The sequence below is a fragment of the Stenella coeruleoalba genome (genome assembly GCF_951394435.1).
Source record: "Stenella coeruleoalba genome assembly, chromosome: 3".
Classification (NCBI taxonomy): Eukaryota; Metazoa; Chordata; class Mammalia; order Artiodactyla; family Delphinidae; genus Stenella; species Stenella coeruleoalba.
In genome coordinates, this window is record NC_137148.1 from 20,787,982 (window position 1) to 20,814,986 (window position 27,005).

Sequence of the window (27,005 nt, forward strand, 5' to 3'; positions counted from 1 at the left end):
ATGATATTCTATTGTATGTGCATACCACATTTTCTTTATCCATTTGTCTATTGATGAATATCTGGCTTTTCATATCTTGTCTATCATGAATAATGCTACAATGAATGAAAGTCCTCTTATTTTTTTAATGTCTTTATTGGAGTATAATTGCTTTACAGTGGTGTGTTACTTTCTGCTGTATAACAAAGTGAATCAGCTATATGTATACATATATCCCTATATCTCCTCCATCTTGTGTCTCCCTCCCACAATCCTACCCCACCCCTGTAGGTGGACAAAAAGCACCCAGAACTTATCTTCCTGTGCTATGTCGCTGCTTCCCACTAGCTAGCTATTTTACATTTGGTAGTGGATATATGTCCATGCCACTCTCTCAGTTCGTCCCAGCTTACACTTCCCCCTCCCCGTGTCCACAAGTCCATTCTCTACGTCTGCACCTTTATTCCTATCCTGCTCCTAGGTTCTTCAGAACTTTTCTTTTTTCTTGAGATTCCATATATACATGTTAGCATACAGTATTTGTTTTTCTCTTTCTGACTTACTTCACTCTGTATGACAGTCTCTAGTTCCATCCATCTCACTACAAATAACTCAATTTTGTTTCTTTTTATGGCTAGGTAATATTCCATTGTGTATATGTGTCACATCTTCTTTATCCATTCATCTGTCGATGGACACTTAGGTTGCTTCCATGCCCTGGCTATTGTAAATAGAGCTGCAATGAACAATGTGGTATATGACTGTTTTCGAATTATGGTTTTCTCAGGGTATATGCCCAGGAGTGGGATTGCTGGGTCTTATGGTAGTTCTATTTTTAGTTTATTGAGGAACCTCCATACTACTCTCCATAGTGGCTGTATCAATTTACATTCCCATCAACAGTGCAAGAGGGTTCCCTTTTCTCCACACACTCGCCAGCATTTATTCTTTGTAGATTTTTTGATGATGGCCATCCTGACTGGTGTGTGGTGATACCTCATTGTAGATTTTGTGTGTGTGTGTGTGTGGTACGTGGGCCACTCACTGTTGTGGCCTCTCCCATTGTGGAGCACAGTCTCCAGACACACAGGCTCAGCGGCCATGGCTCATGGGCCCAGCTGCTCTGCGGCATGTGGGATCCTCCTGGAGCGGGGCACGAACCTGTGTCCCCTGCATCAGCAGGCAGACTCTCTACCAGTGTGCCACCAGGGAAGTCCCCTCACTGTAGTTTTGATTTACATTTCTCTAATGATTAGTGATGTTGAGCATCCTTTCATGTGTTTGTTGGCTATCTGTATAACTTCTTTGGAGATATGTCTATTTAGGTCTTCTGTCCATTTTTGGATTGGGTTGTTTGTTTTTATGATATAGAGCTGCATGACCTGCTTGTATATTTTGGAGATTAATCCTTTGTCAGTTGCTTCATTTGTAAATATTTTCTCCCATTCTGAGGATTGTCTTTTTGCCTTGTTTATGGTTTCCTTTGCTGTGCAAAAGCTTTTAAGTTTCATTAGGTCCCATTTGTTTATTTTTGTTTTTATTTCCATTTCTCTAGGAGGTGGGTCAAAAAGGATCTTGCTGTGATTTATGTCTATGCCTATGTTTTCCTCTAAGAGTTTGATAGTGTCTGGCCTTCCATTTAGGTCTTTAATCCATTTTGAGTTTATTTTTGTGTATGGTGCTAGGAAGTGTTCTAATTTCATTCTTTTACATGTAGCTGTCCAGTTTTCCTAGCACCACTTATTGAAGAGGCTGTCTTTTTTCCATTATATGTTCTTGCCTCCTTTATCAAAGATAAGGTGATCATATGTGCATGGGTTTATCTTTGGGCTTTCTAACCTGTTCCATTGATCTAGTTTTCAGTTTTTGTGCCAGTACCATGCTGTCTTGATTACTGTATAGTATAGTCTGAAGTCAGGGAGACTGATTCCTCCAGTTCTATTTTTCTTTCTCAAGATTGCTTTGGCTAGTCAGGGTCTTTTGTGTTTCCATACAAGTTGTGAAATTTTTTGTTCTAGTTCTGTGAAAAATGCCATTGGTAGTTTGATAGAGATTGGACTGAATCTGTAGATTGCCTTGGGTAGTATAGTCATTTTCACAATATTGATTCTTCCAATCCAAGAACATGGTATATCTCTCGATCTGTTTGTATCATCTTTAATTTCTTTCATCAGTGTCTTATGGTTTTATGCATACAGGTCTTTGTCTCCCTTGGTGGGTTTATTCCTAGGTATTTTATTCTTTTTGTTGCAGTGGTAAATGGAAGTGTTTCCTTAATTTCTCTTTCAGATCTTTCATCATTAGTGTATAGGAATGCAGGAGATTTCTGTGCCTTAATTTTGTATCCTGCTACTTTACCAAATTCATTGATTAGCGCTAGTAGTATTCTGGTAGCATCTTTAGGATTCTCTATGTATAGTATCATGTCATCTGCAAACAGTGACAGTTTTACTTCTTTTGATTTGTATTCCTTTTATTTATTTTTCTTCTCTGATTGCTGTGGCTAAAACTTCCAAAAGTACTTTGTATAATAGTGGTGAGAGTGGGCAAGCTTGTCTTATTCCTGATCTTAGTGGAAATTGTTTCACATCTTCACCATTGAGAACAATGCTGGCTGTGGATTTGTCATATACGGCCTTTGTTATGTTGAGGTAAGTTCCCTCTATGCCTACTTTCTGCAGGGTTTTTATCATAAATGGGTGTTGACTTTTGTCAAAAGCTTTCTCTGCATCTATTGAGATGATCATATGGTTTTTCTCCTTCACTTTGTTAATAAGGTGTATCATGTTGATTGATTTGCGTATATTGAAGAATCCTTGCATTCCTGGAATAAACCCCATTTCATCATGGTGTACGATCCCTTTAAAGTGCTGTTGGATTCTGTTTGCAAGTATCTTGTTGAGGATTTTTGCATCTATGTTCATCAGTGATATTGGCCTGTAGTTTTCTTTTTTTTGACGTCTTTGGCTGGTTTTGTTATCAGAGTGATGTTAGCCATGTAGAATGAGTTTGGAAGTGTTCTTCCCTCTGCTATATTTTGGAAGAGTTTGAGAAGGATAGGTGTTAGCTCTCCTCTAAATGTTTAATAGTACTTGGCTCTGAAGCCTTCTGGTCCTCGGCTTTTGTAACAAACAAGGAAGATTTTTAATCACAGTTTCCGTTTCAGTGCTTGTAATTGGTCTCTTTTTAGTTTTGATTTCTTCCTGGTTCAGTCTTGCAAGGTTGTGCTTCTCTAAGAATTTGTCCATTTCTTTCAGGTTGTCCATTTTATTGGCATATAGTTGCTTGTAGTAATCTCTTATGATCCTTTGTATTTCTGCAGTGTCACCCTTTACTTCTCCTTTTTCATTATAATTTCCATTTATTTGAGTCTTCTCCCTTTTTTTCTTGATGAGTCTGGCTAACGGTTTATGCATTTTGTTTATCTTCTCAAAAACTAGCTTTTAGTTTTATTGATCTTTGCTATCATTTCCTTAATTTCTTCATTTATTTCTGATCTGATATTTATGATTTCTTTCCTTCTGCTAACTTTGGGTTTTTTGTTTTTCTTTCTCTAATTGCTTTAGGTGTAAGGTTAGGTTGTTTATTTGAGCTGTTTCTTGTTTCTTGAGGTAGGGTTGCATTGCTATAAACTTCCCTCTTGAACTGCTTTCGCTGCATCCTACAGGTTTTTGGTCATTGTGTTTTCATTGTCATTTGTTTCTAGGTATTTTTTTTAATTTCATCTTTGATCTCTTCAGTGATCTCTTGGTTATTTAGTAGGATATTGTTCAGCCCCCATGTGTTTGTATTTTTTACAGATTTTTTCCTGTAGTTGATACCTAGTCTCATAGTGTTGTAGTTGGAAATGATACGTGATATGATTTCAATTTTCTTAAATTTCCCGAGGCTTGATTTGTGACCCAAGGTATGATCCATCATGGAGAATGTTCCATGAGCCCTTGAGAAGAAAGTGCATTCTGTTGATTTTGGATGGCATGTGCTATAAATATCAATTAAGTCCACCATTTTAATGTGTCATTTAAAGTTTGTGTTTCCTTAATTATTTTCATTTTGGATGATCTGTCCATTGGTGAAAGTGGGGTGTTCAAGTTCCCTACTATTATTGTGTTACTGTCGATTTCCCCTTTTATGGCTGTTAGCATTTGCCTTATGTATTGAGGTGCTCCTATGTTGGGCACATAAACATTTACAATTGATATATCTTCTTCTTGGATTGATGCCTGGATCATTATGTAGGGTCCTTCTTTGTCTCTTGTAATAGTCTTTATTTTAAAGTCTATTTTGTATGACATGAGAATTACTACTCCAGCTTTCTTTGATTTCTATTTCCATGGAATATCTTTTTCTATCAGTCTGTAGGTGTCCCTAGGTCTGAGGTGGGTCTCTTGTAGACAGCATATATACAGGTCTTATTTTTGTATCCATTCAGCCAGTCTATGTCTTTTGGTTGGAGCATTTAATACATTTACATTTAAGGTAGTTATCGATATGTATATTATTACCATTTTCTTAATTGTTTTTGGTTTGTTTTTGTAGGTCTTTTCCTTCTTTTGTGCTTCCTGCCTACAGAAGTTCCTTTAGCATTTGTTGTAAAGCTGGTTTGGTGGTACTGAATTCTCTTAACTTTTGCTTGTCTGTTAAGGTTTTTATTTCTTTGTCAAATCTGAATGAGATCCTTGCTAGGTAGAGTAATCTTTGTTGTAGTTTTTTCCCTTTCATCATTTTAAATATGTCCTGCCACACCCTTCTGGCTTGCAGAGTTTCTCCTGAAAGATCAGCTCTTAACCTTATGGGGAGTCCCTTGTAGGTTATTTGCTGCTTTTCCCTTGCTGCTTTCAATATTTTTTCTTTGTATTTAATTTTTGATAGTTTGGTCAATAGGTGTTGGTGTGTTTCTCCTTGGGTTTTTCCTGTGTGGGACTCTGTGTGCTTCCTGGACTTGATTGACTATTTCCTTTTTCATATTAGGGAAGTTTTCAACTCTAATCTCTTCAAATATTTTCTCAGATGCTTTCTTTTTCTCTTCTTCTTCTGGGACCCCTATAATTTGAATGTTGGTGCATTTAATGTTGTCCCAGAGGACTCTGAGACTGTCCTCAGTTCTTTTCATTCTTTTTTCTTTATTCTGCTATGGGGTAGTTATTTCCAATATTTTATCTTCCAGGTCACTTATCTGTTCTTCTGCCTCAGTTATTCTGCTATTGATTCCTTCTAGAGAATTTTTAATTTCATTTATTGTGTTGTTCATTATTGTTTGTTTGCTCTTTAGTTCTTCTAGGTCCTTGTTAAGTGTTTCTTGTATTTTCTCCATTCTATTTCCAATATTTTGGATCATCTTTACTATCATTACTGTGAATTCTTTTTTAGGTAGACTGCCTGTTTCCTCTTCATTTGGTCTGGTGGATTTTCTCTTGCTCCTTCATCTGCTGTGTATTTCTTTGTCTTCTCATTTTGCTTAATTTACTGCGTTTTTTTTTTTTTCTCAGGCTGCAGGTTTGTATTTCCTGTTGTTTTTGGTGTGTGTCCCCAGTGGGTAAGGCTGGTTCAGTGGCTTGTGTAGGCTTCCTGGTGGAGGGGACTGGTGTCTGTGTTCTTGTGGATGAGGCTGCATCTTGTCTTTCTGGTGGGCAGGACCATGTCTGGTGGTGTGTTTCGCAGTGTCTGTGAACTTATTATGCTTCTAGGCAGCCTCTCTGATAATGGCTGGGGTTGTGTTCCTCTCTTGCTAGTTGTAGCTTGCTGGTCTTTGAGTGGAGCTGGGTCCTAGCAGTGAGATGGAGATATCTAGGAGAGCTTTCACCATTTGATATTACGTGGGGCCGGGAGGTCTCTGGTGGACCAATGTCCTGAATTCAGCTCTCCCACCTAAGAGGCCGAGGCCCGACCCCAGCTGGAGCACCAAGACCCTGTCAACCACATGGGTACTAGTGTTGGAGGGTCTCCTGCAGAGGCAAGGAGTGGCTGTGGCTCACTGCAGGCACAAGGACACTGACAGCAGATGTCTGGGAAGTACTCCTTGGTGTGAGCTCTCCTGGAGTCTGCCATTATCCTCACCAAAGAAACTCTGAAAGTCCTCTTTAAGGGCATCTGCTTCTTGTCTCTAGCAAAAACTACATGTGTAATTATTTGAGCTGTGAGCTAAACTAAATACTCTTTTTCCTCAAGGGAAACCATTTTTACTGAAAAAAAAATCTTGAACAGAAATCATGGTAATTCAGACCTGGGTGTTTTGCAAACACTTTACAGAGAAGACAAAGTGAGCCACTCACTTTAAGGAAAACAACTTTTTCTGATCATTGCTATTAGCAAAATGAATGCTCTGGGGCAAAAATTAGAATTTTAGAAATTGTCAGCTATGGCTACTCAACTCTGAAAGAATTTTCCATGAAATAAATGGTAATATTAAGTAAATGTACATCAACTTTCAGAAGACTTGTATAACTATTGAAGCAATATTTTCCAAAGTAACAAAGGACAAAATTATACTTGTGTATTAAGGTCCACTTACAGTGCAACACAGACATTGATTTCAGTAGAGTATGACAAGTTCATTGGTATAGTTTCATATTTCACTTATACTGTTTTAGCTTGGATCAAGATGAATATGGACAAAGATCTCAGAAGCTAATTAATTGCTAATTCTTTCCTGGATTTCATCCTTTTTTGGATTTCCTTTATATCCTTTGACTAAAACATTTTGTAACAAATTGAATGCAGAAACAGATACAGGAGTCAAGTTATCTTCTATTAAACAGACAAAGATAGATCATTCTAAGATCAAAGATATCATTCCTCTGAGTAATTTACTGTTGTTTTAGAGAACATCATTTTTTTAATGTGTTGATTGTGTTAGTGATAGGGATAGAGTAGGATAAATTAAATAGTCAGTTTACAAATCCCACTAGGGGATTAAGGACAGAAGGGAATTTTAAGAGAGTTTGGGAGACTGTTGTAAGCTAATGCCCACTTGAGAAAAGAATCTAGTAATGTAACAACAATCTACACTACCTTGAAGAAGACCAGGTGCATCCAAGCTCCATATACACTTCAAGTCACAAGTCCTGATAATTAAAACACAAGACAATACATATGGGGTCTGAATCTTGTTACATGAATTCAAAGAGTTAATAGTCCTGGAAAAGTAGCACTTCTGATGTAGACAAGATAAAAATATAGGTGAAGGGGAAAGAAACTAGGTGAAAGGGGAAATTATACCAAAATCTGAGATAAATTACCATATTTTGGTGTATGTTACCACCTTTTTGCTAATATACGTATGATTTAAATAGCACCATGACAGTCCCCATTATACCATATAGAGCCAAAGGAGAGACTAATGATGTAAGCCTTGATGTCTGCCCAAGAATGAGGAAGAAAGTGATCTTCTCCCCTCCCCGCTTTTTCTTTAATTATAAAAATGTAGCCCTCTTTGTTCTCCAGGCTGCTGCACTCCCTTGCCAGCCCGCTTGTATCTCTCACAAGTATCCTATGCTAATAAACTTGCCCTTTGCCTGCTGCTTTCCCTCCCACTGAATTCTTTCGGTAACCAGACAAAAGAACCTGAGCTTCAGTAAATCCTGACATGAGGTGAGCAGTTTTAATTAAAAGACAGTGGGTTCAAGTCCCCTTCTAGTCAGGGATCATGGGTTCAAGTCCGAATCTGAGGTGCGAATGGGTTAAGTTCCAGCCTGTGGAGGAACAATTGTCCGAGTCACAGTCTGAGTTTTGGCTGGGTTTGAGTCCCACACGAGAAGGAGTGCAGTTTCATTAATATGTAATGGGTTTATTTTTGGTATTCTAAAACTGATTCATAGATCAGTTTTTAAATCATAAATTTAAAAAGTTTCTCACGTTTATTTACTAATACAATACAAATCATATATATATATACATATATATCTCACATTAAAAATCATATCTTTGGGATCATTTTTTTCTCTTTAAGAATATAAAAAGGTTCTGAGATGAAAAAAACTTTCAAAACTCCAATTTAAAGGAATATTAACTGAGAGAATTTTATACATAAAAGATTAAAACAACAATAAAAATTACATAAGCCAAGTATGCATAGACATTTTTCCATATCTCTATTAATTATATATATAATGTCTTGGTCAAAAAGCTGTTATATCATTATTAAATGATTCATAATAAATATAGAATAATTATAAAATGAAGCTATAAGAGTAAACACATACACACCTGAAATGCTCTTGCAAATGATATAATTTGTGAAAGTACTATTCAGTTATATATGTATATGTATATGTATATACATATACATATATACTCTAAAATTCATAAACTACAAAATTACTTTAAGATCACTTTTATTTGACATTTGACTGGCATAGCCTTTTTTTTTTAAAAAAAGAATAAAGGTAAAAATGTAAAGTCAAAAGTAATTTTCTTGTAGTTTCCATTATAGATGGTTAAAATATACCTATAGTATAATAATATGTGTATAAAAATATTATGCATTTAGATTATTTTGAATGTAGAAATAGTGAGCTTTTACCAAACACTGAGTAGCTATTAGAGCCACAAACAAGGTATCAAGTTTGAAGAAAGATCAATCACCATTTGGGTATGGTTTGACCTTCAATATATTTCTCCCTTTCAGACTCGTCACACTATCCACTGCTGCTCTCAGTGCAATAGTGTGTGTAAGTCATGTTTGCTATAGAATGGCACCATTCCTCTATATTTCCTCCAAAATTCCAGCTCATTGTAGAGGATCCAGTTTTCAGACACTGCTGCAGCTTTGGCTGATAATACAGATATTTTTTATCTTCGATAGCACTGCCCCCAAAATATTTTATTCAAAGAGCTAAATTTACCTTTTGTTCACTTTTTATCATAGATCTTTCTACCAGCAAGAGACACAGGCATAGGTCTGATAATGACTGTGTACTGAGGGAAAAGACAATCTGAATACTAAGTTCTGAGCATCTTAGAATCATTCCTTTGACACCTGCCCCTTTGACACTCTTCCTTGAACCAAGCTTGTTCTTTGTTTGGGCGTTTTTCATATAATGAGTCATTGCTGGGTGGGTCTTTCAGTTATTCATGTCTAAACAGTGACTCTAGTGAACTAGTGGATATTAAATTTCTCCAAAATTCTTGTATATACCTAAATTCTTGGTAAGCACTGTTTACACTTAATATTTAAAAGAAATAGAATCCAATTACCTCCAGCCACTAGGAATAAGTGATTTTGGAACTTGTGTTTTAGTGAATACACAAGTGCATTAGGTATTTGTTTTATTAATTTTTTATGTGTGAAAAATAGCTCTCTAAAGCAGGTATGATTGTCCTTGATAAAACATATTTGCTGTATTTTCTTCACTTTGTTGTTGTTTATGGCTGTTATTTGAATTTTTTTTTATATTTTGATTTGATGATATCATATAAGATTTTTAGATTGTCTAATAGCTTAGAAGACACACTGATCTCTTGGATCATCTTTTTGAACGTTATTTTACTAAAAAATGGGTACATATCAAGCACTATAAATGATAGCTACTCATAGCAGGATGTTCAAATTTTTTCTTTATTAACTTATCAAATATAAATTTGAAACATAAGATAATGTATGTATCATTAATATAGGTTATGAAGGAAATAATACAATAACTTCTCTGAGTTCATCATGAGAATTAGGAAATCACTAGTACCATGGAGGTTATTACTTCATAAATTATATTAATGCTAGATTTGCTTTGCCAATATTCTGGTTAGTGCTTTTGAATTCATCTTTATAAATTAGATGGTTCTATATAATTTATTTTCATTGTACTATTTTTTTCAAGTAACAATGTTAACATCTTTTAAAAGGATGATTTATGTGAAAGATAAGATGATATAAAATGGGCATCATTTTTCCTTAAGAGTTTGATGAAATCTGGGAAGATATTCACCTTGTCTTAGTTTTTTTCTTTGTGGAAATCTTCCTAAGTAGTTCTTCAGTTTTTTTTATAACTGTTCTGTAGCACTTTACTTATTCCTAAATTAGTTTTGTTAAATTCTTTGGGTACTGTTAATCCCTGTACTATGCAAGAGATGGAAGAAAGGCCCATAAGTGATAAATAGAATAAAAACAATTTTTTAACCACTTTATTGAGATATGATTAATTACAAAAAGTTGTACATTTTTAATGTTTACACAGCTTGATGAGTTTGGAGATAAGTATATATACCCATAAAACCATCAACACAATCTATACCGTAAACATATCTATCACCTCTAAAAGTTTCTTCCTGCCCTGATTTATTATTATTTCCTTTTAAAAAAAATCAGTGCCCACCAGAGCCTTTGAAAGAATAGTTCTCAATTCTAACTTTGTATTAACATATTATTTTATCAGTATTATAATCTGTAGTTTTGGTGAAATAAAACATATACTTATGAGAGAATAGTTACAATGAAAAGCAACATATGATTACAGTTTCCTATAAGCATGATAATAATACTGTAAGCATTTGAAAAAGGGTCATATTACAGAGACAATAAGGTATTTCCATATTTACATTGTGGGCATTTAAAAATGTGCTGATATGATAGTGATGTTTCCTCAATCTTCATTAAAGACAGTGTTTCTGAAATGGAACATAAGTATCCTGCTGGCTATGATGGGAAAAAATCTGTGTTCCACTTCTGGGTACATGCTATTTTTGTGAAGCTGGTCAAGACGCTACCTCACTCTGTAAAATCAGCAAATAAATACTGTAATAATTACTATGTATCTCATTGTTATATCACAATGTCTGACAAATATGGCATTGATTATGTATGTATTGTATGAATGAATAACTGAATCTCAGGAAAACTATTGATACTTTTCACTAAAACATATGGTATACTTATTGATTATATGAAATGTGTTCATGTTTTTCAAGTGCATCATATCAGTGTAAACAAAGTGAGTTTATTACTCAGTCATTGAAATGTGGCACTAGGCCGATACAGTTTTCTCAGCTTTCTCTGGTTTTAAGATTTGGAGTCACATGTCTAGTAAACCAATGGCTAAATGAGGCTAGAATTTGCCTCTCTACTGGTAAACAAGATTTTAATTCAAAGTTTCAGATTGTATTATTCAGGTACATGGGCTTATTAATATACACAAATTATACTTATAGGACATACTTATAGGACTCGGACGCTTCAAATTGGCCTATAGTATAAAAATAAATTCAGAGCTTATGCATATGCTTACCAAACTTATAAATAATAAGCTTAAACCAGATACCTACACATGCAATTCAGAGGGGCGCCTTTGCATATAGTAGTGTAACAACCAGGCAACAAGAAGCTGATAGTTCAGGGGTTGGTCATTATGTCCACGATTTTAAGGAAAGAATGTTGAGTCAATGGCTGTTTTCCACTTAAATTATCTGAATTTCAAATCGAGTTATTTAAAATCATCAATAAAGAATGTATGCCCATATTGTTTGTACATGTTGCCTGGATAAATTACAGTGATTATGAAGCAAGTTCTCTAGATTTTAACTAATATTTAAAAGAAAAACTTTTCAAACACAGGTATTTATATTTAGTATTTAATCGATTCTAGTGCTATCTAAATCCAGAAATATTACTTACAAATACTCACACATACGGCAAACATACTAGCATGGTTTTGATTTTGTTATTTTCAAATTTATACTATAATTGAATGTAAATGAATATTAAGTCACTATATGTCTAGCTTCTTAGATTTTCCTAAATGTATCTTAACCATGTTAGAAATTAAAGTTAAAAATAATTGATTTTTTTTTCCATGCAAACTGGAACTATGTAAAATAGTTTATCATTTTAAACTGCTTGTTTCCAGTTTGTTCTTCTTGAGTACTAGTTTTTTGTTTTTTGGGTTTTTTTGGTATGTATATAGCAAATTTCAGATAATATTAGTTAAGTTTAAAATAAATTTTGAATTCATTTTTCATATTCTGTAAAAAGCTTTATAAAATTATTAGGTACTACTGAAAATAGACTGAAATATCAAGGTACCGATGACTATAAATCACACTGATTTCAGTTTTAAAATAACATATTTTGAATTAAATTTTTATGTTTATTTGTATATATACAAACCTCTGTACAAGAAACACACACATATTCAGTCTCACATTCTCTCGTGTACAATACGTATATATGTACATCTAGATGATTTAACAAAGATATGCTTTACTATTGTTATTCTTCAGCTAAATGAATGAAATTTAGATTTGTTAAACAACATCAAAAACAAAATTTTTTTTAGCAGAACAAGCAGCACATTCAAACTAAGTTCTGCCTACTAAGAACTGAGTCTTTCACTGCCTCTTCTTAAAATCACAACTGTGTTAAATCTGAGGTAATATTTGATTTTGTTTCTGATTGATTCAAACACTATACGATCTTATTTTAATCTCAGAGACTCCATTGTATTAGAATTTATTGCTCACATTAAAAAGTACAGGAAATTACTTGAATAAAGATGAGGGATGTAGTATTATAATAATGAATATTATGTGTTTCTAATCCAAAAATTGACAGTTCCTTTTAAATACATTTTGGGGCTCTGTAATTAGCTTAATTCACAAGAAAAGTGGCATACTTGATTTTTTTCTAAGTAAAGCAGTTAATTTAAGTGCATTGGACTTTTAAAAATAGATTAAAATACTTCTTATTCACTTTTCTTAAGACACTTCTTGATTTCTTTTCTTCTTCTGCCCTCCCATTCCCTTTCCTCCCCTCACTTCTCTTCCCCTCCTGTCTTCTCCTTTCCTCTCCTCTCTTACTTCTCCCTAGTTAGATACCAGCAAGGGAGTTTTTATGTGTTTCTATAGTTAAAATGTTTGCGAGCAATTCTAAGCTGTTACTGAGTGTTAATTTATACAATTGAATAGCTTCCAAATAGCCCAGCAGACATGACAATTTATTTCAGTATTGGGAGAAACTAGATTTTTTTGTCCTAAGACTCCAAAGAGGAATATAATGGTGAATAATTAAGTGCAGAACATGGTCTATAGTTAGTAAATCAATTTATGGACTGTTTCTTGAACTCTAAATTGAATATGCCACATAAATATAAAATGTTTCTCTTAAAGACTTAAAATCAAAGGTTAAAAAAGATAGTCATCAGTTAAAGTAAAAAGTAGGAGGCATGTCAGCACTGCTCAAATCACTCAAATATATTTTAGTACTGTTTTTTTCAAATTCATGACAGACAGAATATTATTAAAAATATCTTCAAATCCTGCCCTACTTTCTGGGACCAACTGCTTTTAAAAATCAATGCTAGGCTATCTTTTCTGGAGAAAATACATGTAATCTCCCCATTTTGAATAATTCTCTCTCTCTTCCTTCCTTTTGATTTGCAGGAGGGGTCAAATCAGTTTATTGATTCACAAAGTTTCTTCTAATAAACCAACTGTTCCCAGTATCACTGGTGTGAAAAATACACTTCGTTATCACTTAGTACTTGTTTCCTTTCTTCTATGGAGGCCCCCTTCCTTTGTCCACACCCTTTCCCCCCATCCTCCCCAAGGGTAGTGATTAATTTTCATTAGGTAAAAATAATCATGGTCATTCCTTTCTGGGTGCTAGTAGTTCATTTAAAAGTGGACATATAATAATGCCATTCTGGCCAAAGGACACAAGGTGGAATCTGCAGGGGGATCTCTGGGGAAAATTTCTATCTTCGCACAAAAGTCAAACTGCTGAGGAAGGCAGAGTAGAGGATGAAAAAAATCCTGTGTAGTGGATGGATGTCTTTTTTTATGTCTCTTAATTAACCTACCTTTAAATAGTCATACTTTCAGATTTTGAAGTAGACTAATGAATGTCTTACTGTTCAAACCATTTGGAGTTGGGATATTAATACGAACACCCATCAATATCCTAAATTGATAGCATTAATCAGGAATTGTATACATTTGGATCCAAGTAGGATCATGTTGTTAAAATGTAATAATTATAAACTAGTCCATCCTCTTTTAAAATTATATTAAATTTTATGTTAAATTAAGTTGAAACATAATGTAATGTTATTTTTAGATTTTTAAACTGTGTTTACTCCCAAAGCAAATGTGTTCTAATAAAAGGAATTACTCTGGGAATTTTTCTTATATAAAGCTTATGTGTTTTCTGTGATAACCCTTGATTATGAAGTGCATTTCAGTCTTCAAGTTTGCTTTGTTTTGCCATTAATTTGATTAAAATAATAAAGTAAAAAAAAAGATTATCCAATAATTAAAATGAACCAAATGAATTACAAAACATTTTTATTAGATCAAAATTATCTAAAACATCAGTGGTTCCATGAGGATTGCAAATGATGTAAAATATCATTTCTGGAAGCATCAGAAATAAAATCCAAACATGTCAGGCAAGATTTCTACACACCCAGTGCCTGTACAACTTACTATCTGATGCTGATGGTTTATAATACGGATTACCTGCAGGAAACCTGCCATATGATTTGGGAGTAACATGTAGCTTAGTAACCTTTTTTTATTGTTCAGTTGTTTCAGTTTTACTCCTCTGATTAGGGACCATCAAATTGCTCCTGGGTTTTAGATCAATAAAACTCTTTGGGTTCCTACCCCAAAGGTAAAGAGGTAAAAGAATATTTCTTCTCTGAATATTTTGTAGAACTATTTCTACATTCCACTTGACTTCAGATAAAAGAAAAACTGGTCTATAAAAATTGCTTTTTAATATTACAGAATGAAATGCCACTTAAAGGGCTACCTTTCCAAAGACAGCCTCTGAAAATGACCCCTACATCCTGTGTGCTAAAAGAAATCACCCTCTTTTCTGCAATGAAGAATTTTATTAATCCCCAAAGTTTTATGATCTTTATTTTCATCATATTCTCCACTGTATTCGTGGCTTTATTCTTAAAAATCAGGACAGTGCTCTGAAACTGATAGCTGACATTTACTTGAATGAAAAGATGCATCATTTAGTGTGAACTTTCATTTTGATCTTTCCATACCCTGATTCCCTTCCAAACATTTCTTTTTCCTTTTTCATAGACTCGAAACCAGTATTTCCTGAACAAGCTCATTTCTTAAGTGACTCATCTAAGAAATAAAATTTATTTATGTCCTAGGTGTCCAGAATATAAACATTGTAATATTAACTATTTTTTTCTAACAGCAGAGTGATTATAAGTAAAGATCTAGAGCATGCACTTAGACTCTGTGACATTCTGCACTTACAATATATAGTTTAATATGGATGAAATTTGCAAAGCCTGAAGGTTAAATTGACATTTAGATGCCAGATACAGTCTATGGGTGCTATATTCACACAATAAAAAGATGAAGTAAATATTGGTTTTAAAACAGAATGGTCAAGTTCTATAGCTTCTTCCACCCTACTTTAATATGTATAATAGCCTTCAGTTTTCCTATTTAGACATAAAGTCAATGAATATGTGACTACCACTAACATAATTTTCCACAGCACAAATCTATAATTCAACGACTGGCATCTATTTGGAAGAATAACTGGCACACTCTGAAGCCCTGGACAGAATGTCTGTGACTTTAATTAGGCACCTAATTTAAGGAGTTTAATGGGGTTGACAAAATATTTTGGACCCAATAAGTTTGAAATGTAGATACTTACCTTTTTTTAAGGCTCCATTTTTGATATACAAAATGCAAATCATTATTACATAATTTCTTATTTTTGTGACGAAAGATAGATATATCAAAAATAAAGAGAGGATGCTGAGGGATACTTTTATACTATATCTTATATTGTTATTGCAATTCTGCTTGTTTTTACTATGATACCTATTTTCAATTTATTTCTTTTCACACATACATTTTTATATATACTATTCACTGAATGAAGACATTTAATAGAGTTAAGATGAAACTGAAAAAGTTATTTATGTTTATAATAAACACAGAGAAGGAAATGTTATAAATATGTATACAATATTACCTTGCATATAATGATAGACACAGAGAAGATAGTATCTTAACCTATACTTCAACGTAGACTTAATTATCATCATAGTCATTATCATACTACCTACTTTTCATTGTGTAAAATAAGCTTTCACAACTTAAATTACTAAAATAACTCAAATTAGTTCTGTTCTCTGACAAGTGCTGAAACATTTCAGCATAAATCACTGTAGAGTTCTGGAGGCTCTTCCTCTGTTCTGGGGGCCCAATTTGAAGTTTCTCATAAGATAGTGGATTCATTCATTGTAAGATATACACATACAACTAATTAAATTCCAGAAGTTTGGTGAAAATCATGATGAAGTATCTGTTTTCCTAATCCTTTTAAATAAACAAACTCCCTCAGTCCCTCAATCACATCCTCTCCAATTATACTGCTTATATTTCCAATACTCTCACTCTCTGGAATTCTCATAATATTCATTAGTTTGTAAAATTTTGCCCATTTTGGCCTATGAGGGCAGGAACATTGTCCTTTATTATTCACTATTGTGTCCATTATTCACTTTTAAAAGCTTCATGTATCATAGGTTTAAATGGGGAATGGTAATGGTGTTCCATAATACTAGGCATAAGCTTTTGAAAGATGTGTATTCATAATCTCCAGTTATTCATAATCTCCAATAATCTCCAAAATACATGTTCTACGTTTTATAATTATTCAAATTTTATAGGTTTTATGGTTTACTTAAAACTTACTTTAATTGCATTCATTTTAATTATATAATTATACTTTGCCAATGTTTAATTAAATAATTTTAAGTAAATGTTTCAAGATGTTGATTATTATGGGGTGCCTTTTAACATTTTTATTCTGATCCCTGTCCCTTTAAATGTATTTTGTACACGTTAGGATGTTTAACTGATATATTTTAGGGATATTAAAGTAGTAATATACATTGGAATGTGTAAAAAAATGGTTGTTAGGTACCCTATGACCCCAAATTATATTTAAAGAAAAACTAACAACCAGAAAATGTGGCATCCCTAACCCACTCCTCTTGTGGTGTTAAAAAAAAATAGAATACTTAGTTGAGATATTTTTTAAATAAGGAGGACAATATACCTTCAACGTATGTTTTGTTCAGTAGAGTGAGTGGTTCAAGTAAATTCGTATATGAACACATGAGACAATTCAAATTTTTCCACTGTTTTGAAATGATGATTTCCACATTATATTGAATGAGTGTCAGAATCTTCCAAGTTTCTTCTGAGTTAGTGAGTGAGTTTTATTCAGCCATTTTTAAAAATGTTAAGTAAGTCTCTGGTTGTTAAGTAAAAGCCTCAGTGCCCTAATACAGTGAGCTTAGAAGGAAAGAATGAACATAATAGACATGTGTTGAACAAATTCCTACAAGGTTTTCATATTTTCCTACAAAAATCCCATTTTTTAAATATACTAAACTAGAAGTCTATGTTTTCTACATTGATTATGGCTCATGATAGTGTTTTGAAAAACAAAACACTTCTTAAATTGAATCCTGATTAAGACAAGTATTCATCATACAACATTTATTTAACAATTTTTATAAAATGGAAGAAGTCTATTTCTTGCAGGTTATAATGATGACGTTGAGATCCATAAGTAAAGTTTTAAAGCAAAACTGTATTTTAACAAAATATTAAATTGATTTCACAGTCACAGAAAACTATCTGAAGTAATATATCAAGAAACATGATAAATAGCAATATTACATTGAGGAAGTTGTCTTCTGGTCTGTCACAGAGGTCATTCCTTGCCTCCATCTGATTTAATATCCTGTTTAGCATTTTAATTAAGAATTTTAGAAGAGCAAGTAAATGGAATATTAATAAGGTTCTCATATGATACAAAATGGAGAGGTGTTACAAACTATGTCAAAAACAGAGAAATAATACAAATAGACATAATGAGGTTAGTAGTGGGAATAGTATTGAATAAAATGAAATATATTTGTAAAAGAGATGAGTTAATGTGCATTTCACAATTCAGGCATGTAGGTATAAAAATTGTGTAGATAAAGAAGATGAACAAAGGGAAAAGTCGTGCATGTGGAATGCTTGAACATATTGTAATGTTCATTATACAAATATGTTACCTGGGTTCAAATATAGAAATTATGGTCTAAACTAATGATTGCAATACTAAGTCCAACCTAACATTTGCAAGAGTATAAGATCCATATATATTTGATTAAATAATTAAAATATCTAAACAAGCTAAAGCCATTAATAAATAATGTTCAATTCTCCTACCTTGAAAACATATCTTTACAGTCATTAAAAGGTCAGGTGTGAGTTTCCAATCCTCACTTTCAAGAATTCTGTCCTGGAACATCATGATATGAGGAGAGCCAGCACTCTGAGCCTCAGTGCCTCTGGGTCTGTACCATATATGACAAGGGGCTTTGCACTTGCCTTTGTGGACATCCGCACCTCACATTTTAGCACTTTCCAAAGGAGCAGCTGCATAACTTTCTCTCAGGCCTAGGAATTAACTCACCAGTACCATGGTCTGCTCTCAGGGCAACACATTTTGGGACAAAGCCAATGCCAGGCCTAGAGATGAGCTCAGTTTTGTGGTAAGAAGTCCAAAGTCCTGGGAGCCTGGACTGTGGTGTACAGAAGTGACATGAGATCAGGTGTACAAGAACCCTATTCTATAAACGCCTGAACCAGTGGTACAAGATACAGTTAGAAAAAGACCAGAATATATATTCCATATCAGAGCCAAGCAAATTAACTCTCTTCTGAGCATTTGAAAATTGTACTGTGTGATACAATAACATACAGAAGACACCATTATTGCAACATTCAACTACTCAGCTGACCAAAGACAGGGTATTAGGAATTATAGAGTGGCTGATTTTGTAGAAACTGCTACCTACAGAGCAATGGCAGGAACATATACAGTTGACCCTTGAACAGCACAGGTTTGAGCTGTGTGGAGTCACTTATATGTGGATTGTTTTCAGTATATATGTACTACAGTACTACATGACCCAGGGCTGGTTGAACCTGCAGATGCAGAACCACAGATACAGAGGGCCTACTGTAAAGTTATACTTAGATTTTCAACTTCGCCTGGGTTAGGACCCTTAACCCCCACATTGTTCAAGGGTCAACTGTACCTTTAATAGATTACAACTGAGAAAGCTGAAAATTCGTACTTTTAATTTAAAATCTCACGGTCACAAAGTGTCTTAATTTGGCTTTCCTGGAAACAGAGGCTGATACGGGGTTTTAGTTGCACATGGTTTTTTGAAGGAATTCTCTCTTCATCTCAGGAGAAAGTGAGTGAAATAAGCAGAAGAGGGCAAAAGTTGGATGAGATCATAGCAGGGGAGTAGCTTCAGTTTGATTTCATGAGATGTCCCAGAGCATGAAGAGTCCAACAAATTGGCCTCAGCTTGAGGCAAGAGGAAGGCGTTAAGTACCCCTGTCAGCCAATCATTGACTGTAGTTGCCCCCTGCAGCGAGCATAACCTATTTTATTTGGACAACAGCAAACCTTTGAAAGGAAGGAAGCTATGAACCAGTAAGAGACAACCCTTAAGACAGCTAGGATACACTGTCCTAATAAAAGGGATCTAAATGCGACATCATTAGTCTCCACCATGGTGAATGCATTGTACTGCTCAAATCTGCTTCCTTCTCACGTTTAGTTCATTTCATCCAGGCTAAAGGTTGGTCACAACTTAAGAGAAGTTTTACAACAGAAAAGTTATTGCAATGAACTGCAGCACATGCTGCTGCAGTTGGTCTAAGGCTGTAATTGATACGTATCATCTAATTTTTCTGCTACCCAATCAAGACCCCTCTTACATTTAACTAGTACTTCTACTGGTCTTTGTGGTTGCATAGTGGAAATTCTGATCCCTAAGGATTCTGAGCCTTGGTTACTGTGTATTTATCAGGTGTGTCTATTTACTGACCCATTTACAATTAAAGTTAAGCAGAGAAGTACCAAGAAATACCCACAGGATCTCCTGACTGCCGTGTACCTTTTGCCCTGCCCTTGTTATGGAAACAGCAGCCCTCATGATGGTCACAGTTAATTACCTTTGGTAGTATAGTAGCTTCCTTCTGAACCAGTTGATCAACTGCTATAAAGAGCCCAAAGACACCAGACAGCAGTTATAGCTTTAAGCCTAGTTAAAATCTTAGTGTATTTCCTTGAGGAAGTGACTTACTCTACACTCAAAGAGTCTAGAGGAGACAGGAAGCACAAATTAGTCACTGGAATGCTGGTGAGTTGAACCACTGCTACTTCCATTCTTTCATTTCCAGACCCATGTACTCCATCTATTGGAAACAACACACTGTATCACAGCCATTGCTTTAATGATTATTCCACATTCTGAATGACAGCATCTCATCCTTTCAGAGATTCATCTTCAAGTTGGCATTTCAGCTGTTTCTTCAAGAGGCTGTGAACCTGCTTTATCAGACAAACAGCTTCAGGACAGTGAAGTTTGTGGCTGAACCATGGTCATGTGCACGCTGCTGCAGTACTTTTGCTGTTAAGAATCCTTAGTTTGAGGATATGTTATAGGAAATCCCACATTAGTATGTATTTAAGTAGTGGAGCTGGCTGAACCACAGCACAAATGGAAAGCAAAACTATTTCTAGAGTGAGTGACAATTCAGGATAAGTCATTGCCCTTTCCAGATTCTAAGGAGTTCATTGTAACCAAATTGCCACCAAATAACTGGTCCTCCTACTTGAGGGATTGTGCTGTACTGTGGACTCAGCATTGTTCTCTGGTACTGACAGGTCAGATACTCAGCACCAGCAAGAACGACATCAAGCTGGTTTAAGATTGCGAGCTGCTGGACCTCCATCTATACTACCATGGCTGTTCCATTCATGATCTATGGCATAAGCACTGGGATGCCCAGTGAGGAAGACTGGCTGAAATTTAATGACACTTAATTTAATAAGGTGTCTTGTGCACTTGGTGGTTTAATGCCTCTTCTGAAGTTGATGCTCTCTGAAGGGAATTGTCTCTTGATGCAAATATTCACACAGTATATTTTGTGTCTTATAGGTCCATCCACATGCCTCTTGTATATACTTTCCTCAGGACAATTCTCTTTCTATACAAAGTGGATGATCAGTAACACTGCCCAAACTCTGCCTACTGAGAATACACCCTTCACCACTGTCTTTCAGGGCCAAGCTTGCTTAGTATTATAGAATATAAGCAGACCATGACATGCACACCCATACTAAGCTAATTTATCCTTGCATTAGCCTTGGGCTTTTCTATTCTCCATCAGCTAGGTATAGGAAATCCCAGTAAGGTCATAGATGTCATTTGACAAAAAATTATCAGTACAATAGTGGAAAATAACATGGGAGTTTGATCATCTTTTGTGCAGTTTACATGTGCCCTCTACACCCCTTGAACCCAGTTTTAGATTGACCACTTCTAGTCTATAGCCTTCTGGGCTCACCTGAACTTAAACTTAGTGGTCAATCCTGACTGCTTGGTATATTGATGTAAAGTTTCTTGCAAGGAGATACTTTTCAAATGGTGCATAATTATCTTCTGGAGATGGCAGGTCTTTGTGCCAGAACTCTAAGGATCAGTGTGTGAATCTCTTATTAGGCCTTGTCATTGGTTTCACCAGCCTCACTTCTTACCACATATACCTCTCATACCTTGGGATCAGTTTATTCACATGGCCTGAGTGGCAAGGCTGCTTGTACTGTAGTGTTAACTTGCAGCAGAGACCTTTCATGCTCAGAACCATATTCAAAATAAGCAACCCTTCATGTAACCTGATAAATAGATCTTAGTTTCAGAGTTTTCTTGCAAGCATTAAATATACTGCCTGCAAACCTCAAGGAAGTCTACCATGTGTTGTGTTTCTTTTAAAGTGGTAGGAAGTACTGATTGTCCTATCTTGTCTTTAACTTTGCAAGGGATATCCCAGCATGCCACAAAAATACTAAAACTCCCGAAATATCACATCTGTGGTAGGCCCCTTAGTATATTTACGGTTTATCTTACACCATACTTACAACACTTAGATATTCTGCAGAACATCACATTGATCCTCTATATTTATGATATAATATTAATTAAACCTGATCAGAGGAAGTGGCAAGTACTCTGGATGCCTTGGTAAGACACACACACACACACACACACACACACACACACACACACACATCAGCATAATCTTTTGGACAAAACAGCTCCCCTTTATATAGTTGCAAATTAGTAAGAGTTAGTACAATTTCTAGAGAAAGGTGCAGCTGTGAGATTTCATCAGATATCACTGAATCACTCACTCCACTGAACAAATCACTGACATGCTTGTCTATGTAGAAAAATCTGAGAAAATAGACAAAAACATCTCCTGGAAGTAGGCAAGTGTAGCAAGTTTGTAGGATACAAAGTTAATATACAAAGTTCATTGCTTTCCTAAAAAGCAGCAATAAACAAGTGGAATCTAAAATTGAAAACACAATACAATTTATATTAGTGCCCTTCACAAAAATTAACTCAAAATGATCACAGACTGCCCTGTAATGGCAAAACTATAAAAGCTGGAGAAGGTAACATAGAAAAAAGCCTAGATGACCTTGGATTTGACAATGACATTTTAGGTACAACACCAAAGGGAATAATCCATAAAAGAAATAATTGATAAGCTGGATTCCACTAAATTAAAAACTTCTACTCTGCGAAAGACAATGTCAAGAGAATGAGACACTAGCTACAGACTGGGAGACAATATTTGCAAAAGATACATCTGGTAAAGAACTGTTATCTAGAATATACAAAGAACTCTTAAAACTCAATAATAAGAAAATAAACCATAGGACCAAAAATGAGTCAAAGACTTTAACAGACACCTCACTGAAAATAAGCATAAGCAAATATGCTCCACATCATATGTCATCAAGAAAAATGAAAATGAAAACAGCAATGAGATATCATTACACACCTATTTGAATGGCCAAAATCCAGAACACTGACAACACCAAATGATGGTGAAGATGTGGAGCAACAGGAACTCTCATTCATTGCTGGTGGAAATGCAAAATAATACAGCCATTTTGGAAGACAGTGTGCTAGATTCTTACAAAACTAACATACTCTTACCATATGATCCAGCAATTGTACTTGTTGGTATTTACCCAAAGAGTTGAAAATGTATTTTCACACAAAAACTTACACAAGGATGTTTAACCCAACTTTATTCATAATTGCCAAAAACTTGGATGCAATCAAGATGTCCTTCAGTAGATGAATGGATAAAAAAACAGTGGTACACTCAGACAATAGAATATTATTCAATGCTAAAAAGAAGTGAGCTATCAAACCATAAAAAGACAGGAAGAATCTTAAATGCATATTACTTATGCCTATGTATATTACTGATATATAATATTGTATATACAACATAATTATCTATAATATGATTATATATTACATAATATATACTATTATATATTATAATACCATAAAATATACATAATATTCATAAGTGTAGGAAGCCAGTCTGAAAAGCTACATATTGTATGATTACAACAATATGACATTCTGGAAAAGGCAAAACTATGGAGAAGGTAAAAAAATCAGTGTTTACTAGGGACTGGGTAGAGGGAGAGATGAATAGGCAAAGCACAGAGGATTTTTAGGGCAGTGAAAATACTCTGTGTGATACCATAATGATGGATCTATGTCATTATATGTTTGTCCAAACCCAAAGAATTGTACAGCAACTAGAGTGAGCCCTAAGGCTGACTATGGTTTTGCCAGATTATGATGTATCAATGTAGCTTTACCAATTGTAACATATCTACCATTCTGATGAGTGATGCTGATAATGGGGAAGAGTATGCATGTGTTTGGTTAGGGGGTATGTGAGAAATCTCTCTACCTTCCTTTAAATTTTGCTGTGAACCTAAAACTATTCTAAAAGAAAAAAGTATTAATAAATAATGTATTACCAAGCTGGCAGTTAAATTTATTTTCTAAAATAGTGCTAGAAAGAAAATATTTATAAATATTATAAACAGAAAAGGCAAGACATACCTTGTATTAAGGGGAAAGGTGTTAAGTGAAATGTCACTATTGTACTAGCTAGACTAAAATAAGATTTTTTAAAAATCAGAGTGAAAAAGTTTCCAGCAACATTTATTTGTATCCTACATATCAAATATTACTTGATAACATGTACTTACACATATGATAACTTCCATGGACTATTAAAATATGCTTAAACTTTCCTATGACAATCAAGATTTTTTCATTATAAGAATGTTCAGGGGGCTTCCCTGGTGGCACAGTGGCTGAGAGTCCTCCTACCAATGCAGGGGACACGGGTTCGTGCCCCAGTCTGGGAAGATCCCACATGCCGCGGAGCGGCTGGGCCCGTGAGCCATGGCCGCTGAGCCTGCACATCCGGAGCCTGTGCTCCGCAAAGGGAGAGGCCACAACAGTGAGAGGCCCACGTACCGCAAAAAAAAAAAAAAAAGAATATTCAGGAATATATGTAGGTGTACACCTTTTAAAATTAGAACAAGTGTTTTTTTCAGGACTTTTATATGATTACTTAAAAAATGAAGTGTAAAATCCCATATTTAAATGTAGAAATATATTTTTAGCTTCAAGCTAATTTAATGTAAAAAGAGTAAAATTTTACAGAAAAATTACTTTTTCAGATGCTACATAACAAATACCAGTAAAATTAATAGCAGACCTGTATGACCTTTACAACTATTATAATAATATTGGACTTTTGATGGCATTCTCTTGGGCTTATTTTAACTTAATTCTTAAATATTCTTGGTTTCAAATGCCCAATCATTCCAACTTTCATAACAGTTTGCAAAACTCTTTCATAAATGAAACTTTTTATCTTTAAAATATCAAATAGTGAATAATAATGCAGGATTGTTTTTGCTTTTGTTTTAAAAAATATTAACTTGACTTATGAATGAATAACATAAATTGAAAACTGTATATAACCATATAATTTCATCCTCCCAAACAAAGAAAACATAATTCAAAACAAACTTCTCCAAAATTCCAGACTCACATAGCATTAAATTTTTAAAAAATGAATCTTTTATTTCACGACCCTGAGCCGTGTGGCTGACAGGGTCTTGGTGCTCTGGCCTGGTGTTAGCCTTAAGCCTCTGAGGTGGGAGAGCGAAGTTCAGGACATTGGACCACCACCAGAGACATTCTGGCCCCACTTAATATCAATCAGCGAGAGCTCGCCCAGAGATCCTCACCTCAACTCTAAGACCTAGGTCTACCCAACAGCCAGCAAGCTCCACTGCTGGATGCCCCATGTCAAACAACTAGTAAGACAGGAACACAACACCACCCATTAGCAGAGAGGCTGCCTAAAATCATACTAACTTCACAGACACCCCAAAACACACCACAGGACGTGGCCCTCCCCACCAGAAAGACAAGATCCAGCCACACCCACCAGAACACAGGCACCAGTCGCCTCCACCAGGAAGCCTACACAAGCCACTAAACCAACCTCACCCACTGGTTACAGATGTCAAAAACAATGGGGACTACGAACTTGCAGCCTGTGAAAAGGAGACCCCAAGCACAGTAAGTTAAACAAAATGAGAAAACAGAGAAATATGCAGCAGATGAAGGAGCAAGGTAAAAACCCACAAGACCAAACAAATGAAGAAGAAATAGGCAATCTACCTGAAAAAGAATTCACAGTAATGATAGTAAAGATGACCCAAAATCTTGGAAATAGAATGGATAAAATACAAGAAACATATAACAAGGACTAGAAGAACTAAAGAGCAAATAAACAATGATGAACAACACAATAAATGAAATTAAAAATTCTCTAGAAGGAATCAATAGCAGAATAACTGAGGCAGAAGAACGGAAGTGATCTGGAAGATAAAATAGTGGAAATAACTACCCCAGAGCAGAATAAAGAAAAAAGAATGAAAAGAACTGAGGACAGTCTCAGAGTCCTCTGGGACAACATTAAACGCACCAACATTCGAATTATAGGTGTCCCAGGAGAAGAAAAGAAAAAGAAAGGGTCTGAGAAAATGTTTGAAGAGATTATAGTTGAAAACTTCCCTTAACATGGGTAAGGAAATAGTCAAGTACAGGAAGCTCAGAGAGTCACATACAGGATAAATCCAAGGAGAAACATGGCAAGACACAAACTATCAAAAATTAAATACAAAGAACAAATATTAAAAGCAGCAAGGGAAAAACAACAAATGACATACAAGGGAATCCACATAAGGTTAACAGCTGATCTTTCAGCACAAACTCTGCAGTCAGAAGGGAGTGGCAGGACATATGTAAAATGCTGAAAGGGAAAAACCTACAACCAAGATTACTCTACCCAGCAAGGATCTCATTCATTTTCAATGGAGAAATTAAAACTTTTACAGACAAGCAAGAGGTAAGAGAATTCAGCACCACCAAACCAGCTTTACAACAAACACTAAGGTAACTTCTCTAGGCAGGAAACACAAGAGAAGGGAAAGACCTACAAAAACAAACCAAAAACAATTAAGAAAATGGCAATAGGAATATACATATCTATAATTACCTTAAATATAAATGGATTAAATGCTCCAACAAAAAGACGTAGACCGGCTGAACAGAGCTGGAGGAATCAGGCTCCCTGAATTCAGACTATACTACAAAGCTACAATAATCAAGGCAGTATGGTAGTGACACAAAAGCAGAAATAGATTAACGTAAGAGGATAGAAAGCCCAGAGATAAAGACATGCACATATGGACACCTTATCTTTGATAAAGGAGGCAAGAATATATAATGGAGAAAAGACAGCCTCTTCAATAAATGGTGCTGGAAAAACTGGACAACTACATGTAAAAGAATGAAATTAGAACACTCCCTAACACCATACACAAAAATAAACTCAAAATGGATTAAAGACCTAAATGGAAGGCCAGACACTATCAAACTCTTAGAGGAAAACATAGGCAGAACACTCTATGACAGAAATCACAGCAAGATCCTTTTTGACCCACTTCCTAGAGAACTGGAAATAAAAAGAAATATGAACAAATGGGA

The 27,005-nt window shown here is 34.9% G+C and overlaps 1 pseudogene across 1 annotated transcript in view; it reads right to left on the minus strand.

The window, feature by feature from the left end:
* The window catches only part of LOC307184114 (protein lin-28 homolog A-like), a 33,522-nt pseudogene extending 12,744 nt beyond the window's left edge, over positions 1 to 20,778 (minus strand). The window contains exon 1 of the transcript in view: positions 20,659 to 20,778. The product of the transcript in view is annotated as a protein lin-28 homolog A-like (transcript). The remainder of the gene's footprint in view (positions 1 to 20,658) is intronic.
* Positions 20,779 to 27,005: the final 6,227 nt, after the last annotated feature.